General features: G+C 45.3%; 1 pseudogene; it reads right to left on the reverse strand.

Annotated features, from left to right (window-relative positions):
- Window positions 1-10,297: 10,297 nt before the first annotated feature.
- On the reverse strand, window positions 10,298-11,203 carry LOC105523964 (annotated as a pseudogene).
- Between the last annotated feature and the right edge of the window lie 4,478 nt (window positions 11,204-15,681).

Genomic DNA, 15,681 nt, shown 5'->3' on the forward strand with positions numbered 1-15,681 from the left:
GTCAGGAGCCCGAGATTCGCCGCCCGTCGCAGTGGCCGCGCTTCGGCCCCTCGGGGCCCGGGGCTTTCCGGGACCTGTATAGCCCGGGAGACTCCGGCGGGACCGCCTGCCCGAGCCCGGGCGTCCGGGCTGCGGCAGCGGCTCCCAACGCCTCTGCTCGAGGAGAGCGGCAGCCTCGATGCCTCAGCGCCCTCCCTGTCCAGTTCCTTGAAGGACAGGGGCGAGGCCGGGGAGGCGCTGGAGCGGGACCGAGTGAACTTTCGGGACCGCGGATGAACTGGAGTCCGGATCCGGCGCCCTGCGGCCAGTGGAGGCCCTTCCACCCTCGCCGCGCCCCGTGGGGAACAGTCCCCCACCTCCCGCCATGGCTGCAGCAGGAGGAAACGACGTCCTCCATTTTGTCGGGACGACTGTGGGAACTTGGGACCCCTTCAAAACCAAACCCTCTGGGGCCAGGACTTGTCCCCGGGAAGCCCTGATTGGGCTCTGCCATTGGGCCAAGGGAACAGCCCCGGCTGCCGGCGTCTGCGTCCGCGGGGCCGTAGGAGACGGGCACGACGGTGGAGAAACCCGGACGCCGCTCCCCGACTCCGTCAACCAAGATGGAGGGAGCTGCGGGCTCCCCTGGAGCTGGGCTCCCGCCGGCTGGAGGGGCTGAGGCCCGCACTGGGGCGTCCCTGGGCGCCGCCGTCCTGTGCTCCGCAGCCCGGGGCGCTGGCTCTGCCCAGGCCGCTCTACCGCCTGCCACCGTCTCCTGGTCCTCAACTGTTGATGGAGACCCGCTCAGTCGCGGGGAGCACCCGCTGCGGCCCCCGGGTGAGAGCGGAGTCAGGGACAGACGGCGCCCGGGGAGGGCGGGCCCCACAGGCCACCTCCGGGAGGGGTCTTCCCTTTTGTTCCTCGTCTACACCTACGTCTTCGGCGGATCTCATGGTGCTGAACCATTTCCCAGACTCCACGTTAAAGACGGAAGCGATGCCGGTTTCGTCTCCCCCTGGCGGTTCTTAGTGGGATTACAACTGAGGGTGTTTGGATAAAAGTTGATGAAATACTTATGTCTGGAAATACAGATAATGTGATTTTTAAAAAAACACATTGGACCCCGTTTTACTAATGTGGTATGGTAAAGGCACAGGTTTATTCAATGAAAATCAGACATTAACCATCTAATGCAGGGGTGGCCAATCTTTTGGCTTCCCCGGGCCACATTGGAAGAATTGGCTTGGGCCACACATAAAATATGCTAACACTAACAATAGCTGATAAGCTAAAACAAACAAAAAAACCAAGACGCCAAAGAAAATCATAATGTTTTAAGAAAATTTACAAATATGTGTTGGGCTGCATTCAAAGCAGTCCTGGGCCACATGCATCCCCCAAGGGCTGCAGGTCGGACAAGTTTGATCTAAGACAAAAGCATGTTCATGGATTCATGAGAGTGCTGTGTAAGCCTTTGCATATTACATAGTGCTGTATGTCATGGACATGCCTAATATTACCTACATGTTTTAGGTCCTCAATTACTCTTTGGAAATAAATGAACTACATGTAATGTCATCATTTTAATGACTGCTGTAAATTACAAGCACTGAGTACACTGGGTTCGTGGAGAAGGGCTCCTCCATAGAGAAAACTTAAAGGTCTGACAAACTTTAAATGGTAAGCTCAGTAGCCACATGTCATCTATTTTTTGATTATCATTTTTAACCCCGTCTCTACTGAAAATACAAAAAATTAGCCGGGTGTGGTGGCGGGCGCCTGTAGTGCCTGCTACTCCGGAGGCTGAGGCGGGAGAATGGCGTAAACCCGGGAGGCGGAGCTTGCAGTGAGCCGAGATCACGCCACTGCACTCCAGCCTTGGGCGACAGAGCAAGACTCCATCTCAAAAAAAAAACAAATTGTCACACATGACACAATTGCACCTGGCACATTAATTAATAAAAGCTTGCAGGCCGGGCGCGGTGGCTCAAGCCTGTAATCCCAGCACTTTGGGAGGCCGAGACGGGCATATCACGAGGTCAGGAGATCGAGACCATCCTGGCTAACACGGTGAAACCCCGTCTCTACTAAATAAAAATACAAAAAAACTAGCGGGGCGAGGTGGCGGGCGCCTGTAGTCCCAGCTACTGGGAGGCTGAGGCAGGAGAATGGCGTAAACCCGGGAGGCGGAGCTTGCAGTGAGCCGAGATCACGCCACTGCACTCCAGCCTGGGCGACAGAGCCAGACTCCGTCTCAAAAAAAAAAAAAAAAAAAGGCTTGTAAATTTTGCCTGTCATTGTTAATTCCCAATTAGCACAATGGTACATTAAGAGAAAAAATTCTGGCCCAGCACGGTGGTTCACGCTTGTAATCCCAGCACTTTGGGAGGCCGAGACGGGCAGATCACCTGAGGTCGGGAGTTTGAGACCAGCTTGACCAACATGGCGAAACCCCGACTCGACTGAGAGTATAAACGTAATCGGGCCTGGTGGTGCATGCCTGTAATTCCAGCTACTGGAGAGGCTGAGGCAGGAGAATCGCTTGCACCCCGGAGGTGGGGGTTGCAGTGAGCCGAGATTGCGCCATTGCACCCCAGGCTGGGCAACAAGAGCGAAACCCCGTCTCAAAAAATTAAATAAATAAATAAATAATAGAAAAAAATCTTACAGCCTGGGTAACACAGTGGGACCCAGTCTCTATAAAAAAAAATTTTAAAATTAGCCAGAAGTGGTGCATGCCTGTAGTCCCAGCTACTCAGGAGGCAGAGGGGGGAGGATCACTTGAGCCCAGGTGGTGAAGGCTGCAATGAGCCATGATTGTGCCACTGCACTCCAGCATCTGAGTGCAGAGTGAGACCCTGTCTCAAAAACAAACAAAAAAAATGGTTTATAATAATTTAATGACTTATTAAAGTAACATCAGCACTTTCTTACTATTGTAATACAAAAAGAAAATATTTAATCCTTGGAGTTAATATGTAAAATAAACCATGGAGGAAATGTAATTGGAACCAAAATTTATTCATTCTTTGAAAGTGACCTAGTACAGCCGGGAGCGGTGGCTCACGCCTGTAATCCCAGCACTTTGGGAAGCTGAGGCTGGTGGATCACCTGAGGTTGGGAGTTCGAGACCAGCCTGACCAACATGGAGAAACCCTGTCTCTACTAAAAATACAAAAATTAGCCGGGCGTGATGGCGCACGCCTATGATCCCAGCTACTTGGAAGGCTGAGGCAGGAGAACTGCTTGAACCTGGGAAGAGAAGGTTGCCATGAGCCAAGATCACGCCATCGCGCTAGAGCCTGGATGACAAGAGCGAAACTCCATCTCAAAAAAAAAAAGTGTCTTAGTACAATATACTTAAATTGTCATCCCAAGTAATTCATAGGGATATTAGAGACATAGATCAAAAACAATTAGGATGGGGAAGAGAGAGAAGAGACTGAGGGAATTAATGCTTATCTTGGACAAACCAATGAAAAGGTGTTTTAAGCAATAAAGTAATGAAAATTTATTAGAAGGAACAGAATCTAAGATTGACAAAGCATGAGATGACTGGTTGCTATATTTTTTTAAAAATCTCTAGAACCAGTGGGATGCTGTTTTTCCCCCTTTGAGATGAAGTCTTGCTCTGTTGCCCAGGCTGGAGTGAAGTGGCGCAGTCTTGAATCACTGCAACCTCTGCCTCCCGGGTTCGAATGATTCTCCTGTCTCAGACTCTGGAGTAGCTGGGATTACAGGCTTGCACCACCACATCCAGCTAATTTTTGTATTTTTAGTAGAGATGGGGTTTCACCATGTTGGCCAGGCTGGTCTCGAACTCCTGACCTCATGTGATCTGCCCACCTCGGCCTCCCAGAGTGCTGGGATGACAGACATAAGCCCCTGCACCCAGCCTGAAACCAGTTTTATCCGACACTGCTGAGATGACTTGCTGCAACTTTAGGACTAATTTTGGCCACCGCCATTCCTCGCCATTTGGAGCTTGCCAGCTCCCCAGAAACTTACTAGTGCCAGATAGCTTTCTCAACAAGCAATAGGTAACATTTCTCTTTTTCATAAAACCCCCAACCTTCTGTTTGTTCCTCAGACACAAAGAAAACCACCTGATCTGTGTGTATGCCACCAGTTGCAATTCTTTCTCCCCAAATAAAATGTTAGAGATTCATCTCCACATTTTTATGTCAACAGCTGTTTTACAAATACCCTTCAAAGGGATCAATTATTTTACTATGATGAGCACAGTCAGAGATGAAAGCTTATCTAATAGCTTTTGCTTTTCATCTATCCTAGGTATTCTATTGATAATCATAATGTTTCAACTGTGGTCATTTCAACTTTGCTTCTGAGCCCTTTTGATATGATCTGAGTCATCTTTCATATTTCCCTGCTTTCTGTTATAATGAGATGTTCCATCGTTGCCTACATTTCCTGACCCACACCTGAATCTGTCATTGTTCCAAACCATTGTTTTCTTTTAGTGGGACACAGTAGTTAAGGAGCAAAATCTAGAAGCTAGGAGTATTTGTTGCTCTACATGGTCGTTGTTTATAGGCTTTTCAGGGAACAGAGCTAGGAATGAATATGTTATATTAGCATTATAACATGAATTCATACTGAACCACAGGGTTTTTTTCTGAATCTCACTAATCTTACATTTGCATTTCTTTTGTCTCAAGCCAAATAGTCCAGTTTTCAAAATTAGAACCAAATTTTTTTTTTTTTTTTTGAGACAGACTCTTACTCTGTCGCCCAGGCTGGAGTGCAGTGGCACAGTATCGGCTCACTGCAGCTCCACCTCCCGGGTTTCAACGATTCTCGGGCCTCAGCCTCTGGAGTAGCTGGGATTACAGGCGCCCACCACCATGCCTGGCTAATTTTTGTATTTTCAGCAGAGAGGGGGTTTCACCATGTTGCCCAGGCTGGTCTTGAACTTCTGACCTCAGGTGATCCGCCCTCCTCGGCCTCCCAGAGTGCTGGGATCACAGGTGTGAGCCGCCGCGCCCGGCCCAAAATCTTACTTGCTTTATCGTACACACAGCTGCCATGACCACAGAATAAAAATACACACAAATACCACCCACAATACAATTAATAAAAATAGTTTAAACTTACCTTACAGTTACTTTTTTCCTTAGAGAAATTCCAACTGACTAGGCACAGGAAACTGAAGTGTGTCAAGTCAGATGGTGTTTCTTGCTGGATGGTTATGCTGCCAACTGGAACTCAAGTTTTACTTGTTTCATTTTACTTTCTATTTTTATTGATTTCTTTTTTTAAATTATGTTCTATAAGTAGGTAGACTATTAACATGGAGTACAGGAGAAAGAAATCAGTGTTAAGATATTCTGAAGTTCTTATATTTTGTAAGAGAAAGGTGTGTATGTAAGTAGGTATTTTAAAATCAAATATATATTAGCTATGTAAGCATAGCTACTAAAAGAATAAAAAATTGGTACTGGCCGGGTATGGTGACTCATGCCTATAATCCCAGCACTTTGGGAGGCCAAGACAGGTGGATCACTTGAGCCCAGGAGTTTCACACCAACCTGGACAATATGACAAAATCCTGTCTCTGCAAAAAACAACAAAATCAGCTGGGCGTGCTGGAGCATGTCTGTATTCCCAGCTACTCAGGAGTGAGTGGCTGAGCCCCGTGGGTTGAGGCTGCAGTGAGCCATGATTGTGCCACTGCACTCCATCCTGGGCAACAAAGGGAGATGCTGTCTCGAAAAAAAAAAAAGAATAATTAGTAGTGATGGGAGACAGAAAACTTGAACAATCACACAGGAGGCAGGATAATAGTCTATTACTGCCTAACAAATTACCTAAAAACTTAGTGGCTTAAAATAACAAATATTTATTATGTGTTATTGTAGATCAAGAACTGGAAGAAGCTCACCTGGGTGGCCCTGACTCAGTGTCTCTCATGAGGTTGCAGTCCACATGTAGGCCAGGGCTGCAGTCATGGGAAGGCCTGACAGGGGCTGATGGATCTGCTTATAAGCCCACTCATGTGGCTGTTAGTATGAAGCTCCAGTTCTTCTCTCGTTGTCTCCACAGTGGTACACTGCCTTTATTCATTTATTTATTTATTTTCGAGACAGGGTCTTTCTCTGTCTCCCAGGCTGCAGTGCAGTGGTGCAGTGCAGTGGTGCAGTCATAACTCACTACAACTTCTGCCTCCTGGGCTCCAGCAATCCTCTTGCCTCAGTCTCCCAAGTAGCTGAGACTACAGGTATGTACCACCATACCCAGCTAATTTTTGTATTTTTTGTAGTTGCCCAGGCTGGTCTCGAACTCCGGAGCTCAAGCAATCCGCCTGCCTTGGCTTCCCAAAGTGCTGGGATTACAGGTGTGCACCACTGCGCCTGACCATACACTTGTTATTTCTCCCTCCCTCCCTTCCTCTTTTCTTTTTTTTTGACAGAGTCTCACTCTCTTGCCCAGGCTGGTGTGCAGTGGCACAGCGCACAGATCTCAGTAATGCGATCTTGGCTCACTGCAGCCTCTGCCTCCCGGGTTCAAGCGATTCTTGTGCCTCAGCCTCCCTAGTAGCTGGGATTACAGGCATGAGCCACCACACCTGGCTAATTTTTGTATTTTTAGTAGAGACGGGGTTTCACCATGTTGGCCAGACTGGTCTCCAACTCCTGACCTCAGGTGATCCACCCACTTCAGCCTCCCAAAGTGCTGGGATTACAGGCTTGAGCCACTGCGCCCGGCCTTACACTGTAATTTCTATTTCAGTCATTAGAAGCAAGTCACTAAGTGCTTCCCACAGTCAAGCAGAGGGGAATTAGGCAGTAAAAATGAAATGGAAAAGTACCAGAGAATATGTGGACATATGTTAAAACTGTCACAGGCAGAAAGGGAAAAATACATAAGCAAAACAAAAATAGAAAACAAAATAAAATGCTGCAAACGAATATGAATAGGCATTATGCTTGCCTATTGAAAGAGAAATACTTGAAGGTTGGATTTTTTTTAAATGGTAGCAATGTACAGTTTATGATATGCTACAAATTATAATAACACAGAAAGTAAAGAGATAAAAAATGTATACTAGAGAAATATTAAGCAAAAGAAAGTGAAACAACAATAATATATAAAATAGACATTTTTGCAAAATGCATTACTAGGCAAAAGAAATATTACTTATTGATAAAAAAGAACAATTAACTAGAAAATTCTAAGGGTTTTGTTTTTATTTTATTTTTATTTTGATTGATAGAGCATGGGGTCATGCTCTATCACCCAGGCCGGGGTGCAGTAGCCAACTCCTGGGCTCAAGCAATCTTCCCACCTCAGCCTCCTGAGTAGTTGGGACTACAAGCACATGCCACCATGCCCAGCTCAGTTTAGAAACTGTACGCACCTTACATATGGAACCATTCATAACTATATGGTGAAACTGAAAAATCCATAATTATGCTACACTTTCATAAAGTCACGCAGAAAAAAAATCTGTTTAGCACACATATGGCTTTAATTTATACTAAATGTAAAAAATTGACCTGCACCCAATAATGAGGAAATGACTAATTTTTCAATATGTGAAACACACAAACTGAATACTAACTGGATCATAAGGGATTTCTCAACAAATATTAAAGAATGAACCATGTACACATGGCATTCCCTGACTGCAATGCACAAAGGAAAGTTAATACTAAAAAATCAGAGAGTAATATTTGGAGAAATTTTAAAATGCTCTTGTGTAGAAAATTTTAAGCAGATTCATATGTTCATTATTATTATTTTTATCTTTTGAGATGGTCTCACTCTGTCACCCAGGCTGGGGTGCAGTGGTATAATCACAGCTCATTGCATCCTTGACCTCCTGGGTTCAGGTGATCCTCCCAACTCAGCCTCTAGAGTAACTGGGATAACAGGTGTGAGCCACCATGTCTGGCTAATTTTTTTTTTTTTTTTTTAATAAAAATGAGGTTTTGCAATGTTGCCCAGTCTGGCTGTGAACTCCTGAACTCAAGTGATCCACAGTGCCTCTGATATGTTTATTAATTTTAAAAGTGGACTCCATGGCTAGGCACAGTGGCTCATGCCTGTAATCCCAGCACTTGGGAAGCTGAGGCGGGCAGATCAGTTGAGACCAGGAGTTCAAGACCAGCCTGACCAACATGGTGAAATTCTGTCTCTACTAAAAATACAAAAATTAGCCAGGCATGGTGGTGGGTGCCTGTAATCCTAGGTACTTGGGAGGCTGAGGCAAGAGAATTGCTTGAACCCAGAAAGTGGAGGTTGCAGTGAGCAGAGATTGGGCCACTGCATTCCACCCTGGGCAACAGAGCGAGACCCTATCTCAAAAATAAAAAATAATACAAAAAAAGTGGGCTTCAAAACAATTCAAGGTCAAAGGAAAAATTTCAAACTTACAGAGTTGTATTTAAGACAATACGAATAATTATGTCTACTCTTTCATTCATATTCTCTGATTGCTAACATTTTGTTACATCTGCTTTAAAATCCCTTTTATAGACCAGGCGCGGTTGCTCATGCCTGTAATCCCAGCATTTTGGGAAGCTGAGTCGGGTAGATCACTTGAGTCCAGGAGTTTGAGACCAGCCTGATCAATATGACGAAACCCCCTCTCTACCTAAAATACAAAAATTAGCTGGGCATGGTGGTGCATACCTGTAATCCCAGCTATTTTGGAGGCTAAGGCACAAGAATTACTTGAACCCAGGAGGCCGCAGGGTGCAGTGAGCCGAGATCACCCCACTGCACTCCAGCCTGGGTGACAGAGTGAGACTCTACCTCAAAAAAAAGTTTCAGGCCGGGCGCGGTGGCTCAAGCCTGTAATCCCAGCACTTTGGGAGGCCGAGATGGGCGGATCACGAGGTCAGGATATCGAGACCATCCTGGCTAACACGGTGAAACCCCGTCTCTAATAAAAAATACAAAAAATTAGCCAGGCGAGGTGGCGGGCGCCTGTAGTCCCAGCTACTCGGGAGGCTGAGGCAGGAGAATGGCGTAAACCCGGGAGGCAGAGCTTGCAGTGAGCTGAGATCCGGCCACTGCACTCCAGCCCGGGAGACAGAGCAAGACTCCGTCTCAAAAAAAAAAAAAAAAAGTTTCAGGCATAATGTCTCTTTATCTTTAAATCCTCAGCATGTATTAAAGAACAAGAGCAGTGCAGCCATAATGACAGAGCAAATATCATTCATACTGATAGAATCTTCAGATTGTCTCAATGGTCCCAGTATTTTCCACTGTGGACTGTCCTCCTCCCCTGACCGGGATCTGCTCCAGGAACAGGTGTTGCATTTACTTGCCATGTCTCTTAGGTCTCCTTCAATCTGGAATGGCCCCTTGGCCTTTCCATCTCTCATGACACTGACAGTTTTGAAGAGCCCAGGCCAGTGGTTTCCAGACAGTCAATTTTATTTATTTATTTATTTATTTACTGGGGCAGAGTCTCGCTCTGTGGCCTAGGCTGGAGTGTAGTGGTGTGATCTCGGCTCACTGCAACCTCTGCCTCCCGGGTTCAAGCGATTCTCCTACCTCAGCCTCCTGAATAGCTGTGATTACAGGCACATGCCACCACACCCAGCTAATTTTTGTATTTTTAGTAGAGACAGGGTTTTGCCATGTTGGTCAGGCTAGTCTCGAACTCCTGACCTCGTGATCCACCCACCTTGGCCTCCCAAAGTGTTGAGATTACAGCCGTGAGCCACAATGCCCAGCCCAGAGTCAATTTTAAACATGTTCCTCTGGTGGTGGTGATGATGTCCTCTCCAGTTTGAGAACCACCACATCAGAGGCGTTTTCCTGTCTGAACCATTCTTTCCTGTTGCTCTCAGGAAGGCAGAAAGGTACGACTAGGCTCACCCCATACTCATCTGGAACTCCCACACCCAACCCCATGCCTGGCACCCAGTAGGTACTCATTAAGAACGTGACTTGGTTGTTATGTAGACCAGGGTTCCAGCCTATCTGTGCCACAGAGTGCGCTGGGCAAGGACTCCACCTCTCCAGGATCACTTCTCCCATCTGTAAATCTTGGTTTGGGGGTGGAGGGTGGGTGGGACTAAGTGGTCTTTAAAGGCTCTTGCAACTTTGGTTGTTGCCTCTCAGAAGAACTTTTTTTTTTTTTTAACTTGCTTATTTTATTCCTTTTACGTAAATGAAGAGGTATATGGCCATTCTTAGCGTTAATATGAAGGTTGGAAACTGAGTCCCAAGACCTAAGAATCAAGCTCAGGCTAAATTTCACCAACTCACACATAAGGATATGAGTGGAAGCACTAATGAATTTTCTCTGCCTTGACCTGAACGTGGCTTTTTTCTCTACTTTCTACTTGATGTTTTTCAGGAGGGCTGACCGAGCATTCACAACTGCTTTGAAGGCATCTTCACTGCCAGGTGCTACACATTTGTCAGGGTGAAGAAGCAGAGCAAGTTTCCGATACGCTTTATTGACTTCATCCCTTGAGGCGCCACGTTTGACTCCCAGCATGTCCCAACTGTCTTTACTATTCCGAATTCTGCGAATGGCATCTGCTTGTTCTTTGGTGAAACTAGCACTGCTATTTGTGGTAGGGCATTTCCCGCCATTTTCACGTAAATCAACTATGGATACATAAAAGGTCTGGAACATCTCATTAATGCCTTCTCCAGTTTGTGCTGAAGTTTCAAAGTACAGGAACCCTTCACTTTCATCTACACAGCGGTGTTTGGTACAATCAATCTTGCTGGCACAAACTACAAATGTAATATTTTCCATGTTTCCATGAGGTCCAAGCTCTTGCTTCATTTCTGCCAGCCATGCATCAAGGACGTCAAAGGAGTCTTTCTGCCCAACATGATAGACCAGTATCACACCCTGTGTGTCCTTGTAAAACTCATTTCGAACCTCATAGAAGAAGGGATGTCCAGCCATATCAAAGATGTTAACTTTGATTTCTCTGTCTCTGACGTGTACCTTTGTAACTCCATAGTCAATTCCAATTGTTGCCAGGTATTTAGACACAAATCTTTTCTCATGGTATCGCTTTATAATACAGCTCCCATGATGTTCCGCCAACTCCCAGGCCCGGCTGGGGGAACTAAACTTTCATCCTCCACCTCCCGGTCCCGGACAATCCCCTAGAACGCGGGTAAGGCATCTAGGCCGACGGCCCCGCATGGGGACCCAGGCCTCCTTACTCTTTTGGGGACATATTCAAGGCCTGGAGGCCACCCCAGACTCCATGTCCGGGAGAGTGACGTCGGAGGACGAGGGGGCAACGCAAAGGTCAAAAAGGTCGGGGAGCTTTGCTCGCGGAGCCGCAACCGTCGGCGGAGACCCGGGCCTGCTCCTCAGAAGAACTTCTTTCTTCCCACTCCAGGAGCTGGATTCAGTGTCTTAGGTCTCCCAAGTCAGTAACTCGTTCATCAAATACTTACGAATCACCTATGAGGCGGGACCTGGGACTTCATTTTCTTCATTTCTTTTTCTTTTTGAGACAGAGTCTTGCTCTGTCGCCGAGGCTGGAGTGCAGTAGTGTGATCACAGCTCACTGCAACCTCAAACTCCTGAACTCAAGGGATCCTCCTGCCTCAGCCTCCTAAGTGGCTGGGACTTCAGGTATGCACCACCACACCCAGCTAGTATTTATTGACGTATTTATTTATTTTTAGAGATGGTCTCATTATGTTGCCCAGGCTGATCTCTAACCCCTGGGCTCAAGCAATCCTCTTGCCACTTTGGCTGGGCTAAGGGATGCCCAGACAGCTGGTAAAACTATTTCTGGATGGGTCTGTGAGGGTGTTTCCAGAAGACATTAACATTTGAGTCAGGAGATTGAGTAAAGATTATTGGCCCTCACTCACGTGCATAAGCATCCTGCAATCTGTTGAGGGCCTGAATAGAACAAAAAGATGAAGGAAAGGCGTATTTCCTCTTTCTTTTCCCTCCTGGGTCTGGGACAACCATCATTCCCTGCCCTTAGACACTGGAGCTCTTGGTTCTTGGGCCTTTAGACTCTAGGACCAGCAGGGTACCCTCTCCAACACCTCTAGTTCACAGGACTTCCTACCACGACTGAATTACACCATCAGCTTTCCTAGTTCCCCAGCTTTCAGACAGCATATTGTGGGACTTCTTGGCCCCCATAAGCAGGTGAGCTAATTTCTAATATAAAGACACTCATGTATCTATGTATGTCCTATTGGTTCCATTTCTCTGGCTAATACAGACATCTTGCAATATTAAGTCTTTCAGTTCATGAACACGGAATGTCTTCCCATTCATTTGTGTTTTATTTCTTTCAGCAAGGTTTTTGTAGTTTTGATTGTATGAATCTTCCACTTTCCTGGTTAATTTAATTCCCATATATTTATTCTTTTCCATCCTCTTGTAACCGGATTTTTTTTTTTTTTTTTTTGAGATGGAGTCTCACTCTGTCACCCAGGCAGCAGAAGTGCAGTGCTGCGATCTTGGCTCACCACAACCTCCGCCTCCTGGGTTCAAGCAATTCTGCCCCAGCCTCCCAAGTAGCTGGGATTACAGGCGCATGCCGCCACGCCCGGCTAATTTTTTGTCTTTTAATAGAGATGGGGTTTGACCCTGTTGCCCAGGCTGGTCTTGAACTCCTGAGCTCAGGCAATCCACTCGCCTCAGACTCCCAAAGTCCTGGGATTACAGGCATGAGCCACTGCACCCAGCTGTTGGAATTGTTGTCTTAATTTTCTTTTCAGATTGTTCATTGTTAGTGTATAGAAATGCAACTGACTTTTGCATGTTGACTCCTTTGTCCTGCTTCTTTGCTGAATTTACATATTAGTTCTAACAGTTTTTCAAGGAATCTTAAGGTTTTTTTGTTTTTGATTTCTTGTTTTTTTGAGATGGAGTCTCGCTCTGTCGCCCAGGCTGGAGCGCAATGGCATGATCTCCGCTCGCTGCAACCTCCGCCTCCTAGGTTCAAGTGATTCTCCTGCCTCAGCCTCCCTAGTAGCTGGGATTACAGGCGCACGCCACTGCACCCAGCTGATTTTTGTATTTTTAGTAGAGAGGGCATTTCACCATGTTGGTCAGGCTGGTATCAAACTCCTGACCTCGTGATCCGCCCGCCTTGGCCTCCCAAAATGCTGGGATTACAGGCGAGAGCCACCGTGCCTGGCCAGGAATCTTAAAGTTTTGTACATATAAATTGTCATCTATGGAAAACATTAATTTATATGTACCTTTACAACTTGAATACCCTTTACTACTTTTTCTTGCTTAATTGCTCTGGAAAATTGGGGAAAGAAAAGTATCTTCAACAAACAGGGGTAGGGGCTGGGTGCAGTGGCTCACATCTGTAATCTCAGCACTCTGGAAGGCTGAGGTAGGCTGATCACTTGAGGTCAGGAGTTTGAGAACAGCTTAGCGAACATGGCGAAACCCCATCTTTACCCAAAATTAAAAAATTAGCTGGGTGTGGTGGCATGCGCCTGTAATCCTAGCTACTCGGGAGACTGAGGTGGCAGAATTCCTTGAACCCAGGAGGTGGAGGTTGCAGTGAGCTGAGATGTTGCCACTGCACTCCATCCTGGACAACAGAGTAAGACTCAGTCTCAATAAAAAATAAAAAATAAAACAAATGAGAGTAGGACAATGAATATCCACATAGAAAAAAATGAAATTTGGCCAGGTGCAGTGGCTCATGCCTGTAATCCCAGCATTTTGGGTGGCCGAGGCAGGTGGATCACCTTGAGATCAAGAGTTCGAGACCACACAGGCCATCACGGTGAAACGCCGTCTCTATTCGAAACAAAAAATCAGCTGGGTGTGGTTGCGCGCCTGTAATCCCAGCTACAGTCTGGGCAAGAGGCTGAGGCAAGAGAATCGCTTGAACCTGGGAGGCAGCGGCTGCAGTGAACCAAGATTGCACCACTGCACTCCAGCCTGGGCAAGAGTGAGACTCTATCTCTAAAAAAACAAAAAGTAAAGAAATGTGTATATTTTTACAAAAAGTATATATACAAAAATGAACTCAAAGTCGATTAAGGACTTAGATATGAGAGCTAAAATCAATTCTTAGATGAAAATATAGAGGCAAATCTTCATGATCTTGGATGTCTATGTTTTCTTAGATACAACACAAAAGCCGAGCAGTGAAATATTAATAAATCAGACTTCATCAATATTAAAAACGTTTGTGCATCCCAGGGAATTACTAAGAAAGTGAAAAGACAACCTCCATAATGGGAGAATATACTTGCAAATAATGTATCTGACAAAGTTTAGTATCCAGAATGTATAAAGAACTCTTACAACTCAGTGACAAAAAGGCAAACAACTCAATTAAAAATGGATTAAGGACTTGAATAGACAAGTCTCCAAAACACAGCCAACCAGCACATGAAAAGATGTTTAACGTCACAGTCATTAGAAAAATGTGTATTAAAACCATGACTGGCCGGGCGCGGTGGCTCACACCTGTAATCCTAGCACTTTGGGAGACTGAGGTGGGTGGATCACTTGAGCCCAGGAGTTTGAGACCAGCCTGGGCAACAAGGTGAGACCCAGTCTCTATCAAAAATACAAAAATTAGCAGGGCATGGTGGCATGCGCCTGCCGTCCCAACTACTCAGGATGCTGAGGCAGGAGGATCACCTGAGCCCAGTAGGTCAAAACTGTCGTGAGCTGTGATTGTACCACTGCATTCCAGCCTAAGCGACAGGGTAAGACCCTGTCTCAAAAACAAAAACAAAAGTACACACAAACCATAATGACATGCCACTTCACATCCGAATTGCCAGTGGAAATATAAAATGGAGCAGCTACTGTGGAAAACTAGTGGTTCTTCAAAAGATATACATTAATTATCATTTGACCCAGCAATTCATTACTGGGTTGATGCTCAAAATAACTGAAAACAGGTGTTCAAATAAATACTTATACATGAATTTTCATACAGTATTATTCACAGTAGACAAAAAAATGGAAACAACCTGAATATCCATTAATGGACGAAAGGATAAACAAAATGTGGTCTATACACACAATGGAATATTATTGTTAAAAAGGAATGAATTATTTATGTATGCTAGAACTTGAATGAACCTCAAAAATATGGTGAGTGAAAGAAGCTAGACACAAGAGATCATATACTGTATGGCTTCATTTATATGAAGTATCTAATATAAGTAAATCTACAGAGACAGGAACCAGATAGGTGGTTTCCAGGGGCTGGAAAAATGAAGAATGGGTATTGACTATTTAATGGGTACCAGATTTTCTTTTGGGATGATGAAAATGTTTTAGAACTTGATAAAGGTGGTGGTTGCACAAAATTGTGAATATACTGTCACTGAATTGTACACTTTAAAATGTCTAATTTTATGTGAATTTCCCCTTAATGTTTTTAAAAAAGAATGAAGCACATCTTTGACACAAAAACTTTGGGATACGTGACAATTAGAGAATTAGACAACACGTATAAAATAAAAGGCTGGGCTTAGTACAGTCATAGCTGTGAGATGATTATTTGATTGCCCCGATAGTGAATTTTGGGCATTCCTAACAAATTCTAAGCCTAGGCCATGTTCGGTTTGTTTGGGTTAACTGCACCTTTAAAAATCTATCTTACCTTTTTGTCCTTTCAATTTCTGAGTGCTTTACTACATGCTGAAGCAGTATATTATGCCCAATGAATTAAACCTGTATAGACTCTTACTTAAACATACCTGTAATAGTCTCATAGTTTTTTTTTT

Source organism: Colobus angolensis, unplaced genomic scaffold (genome assembly GCF_000951035.1).
Source record: "Colobus angolensis palliatus isolate OR3802 unplaced genomic scaffold, Cang.pa_1.0 Scaffold113, whole genome shotgun sequence".
Lineage (NCBI taxonomy): Eukaryota > Metazoa > Chordata > Mammalia > Primates > Cercopithecidae > Colobus > Colobus angolensis.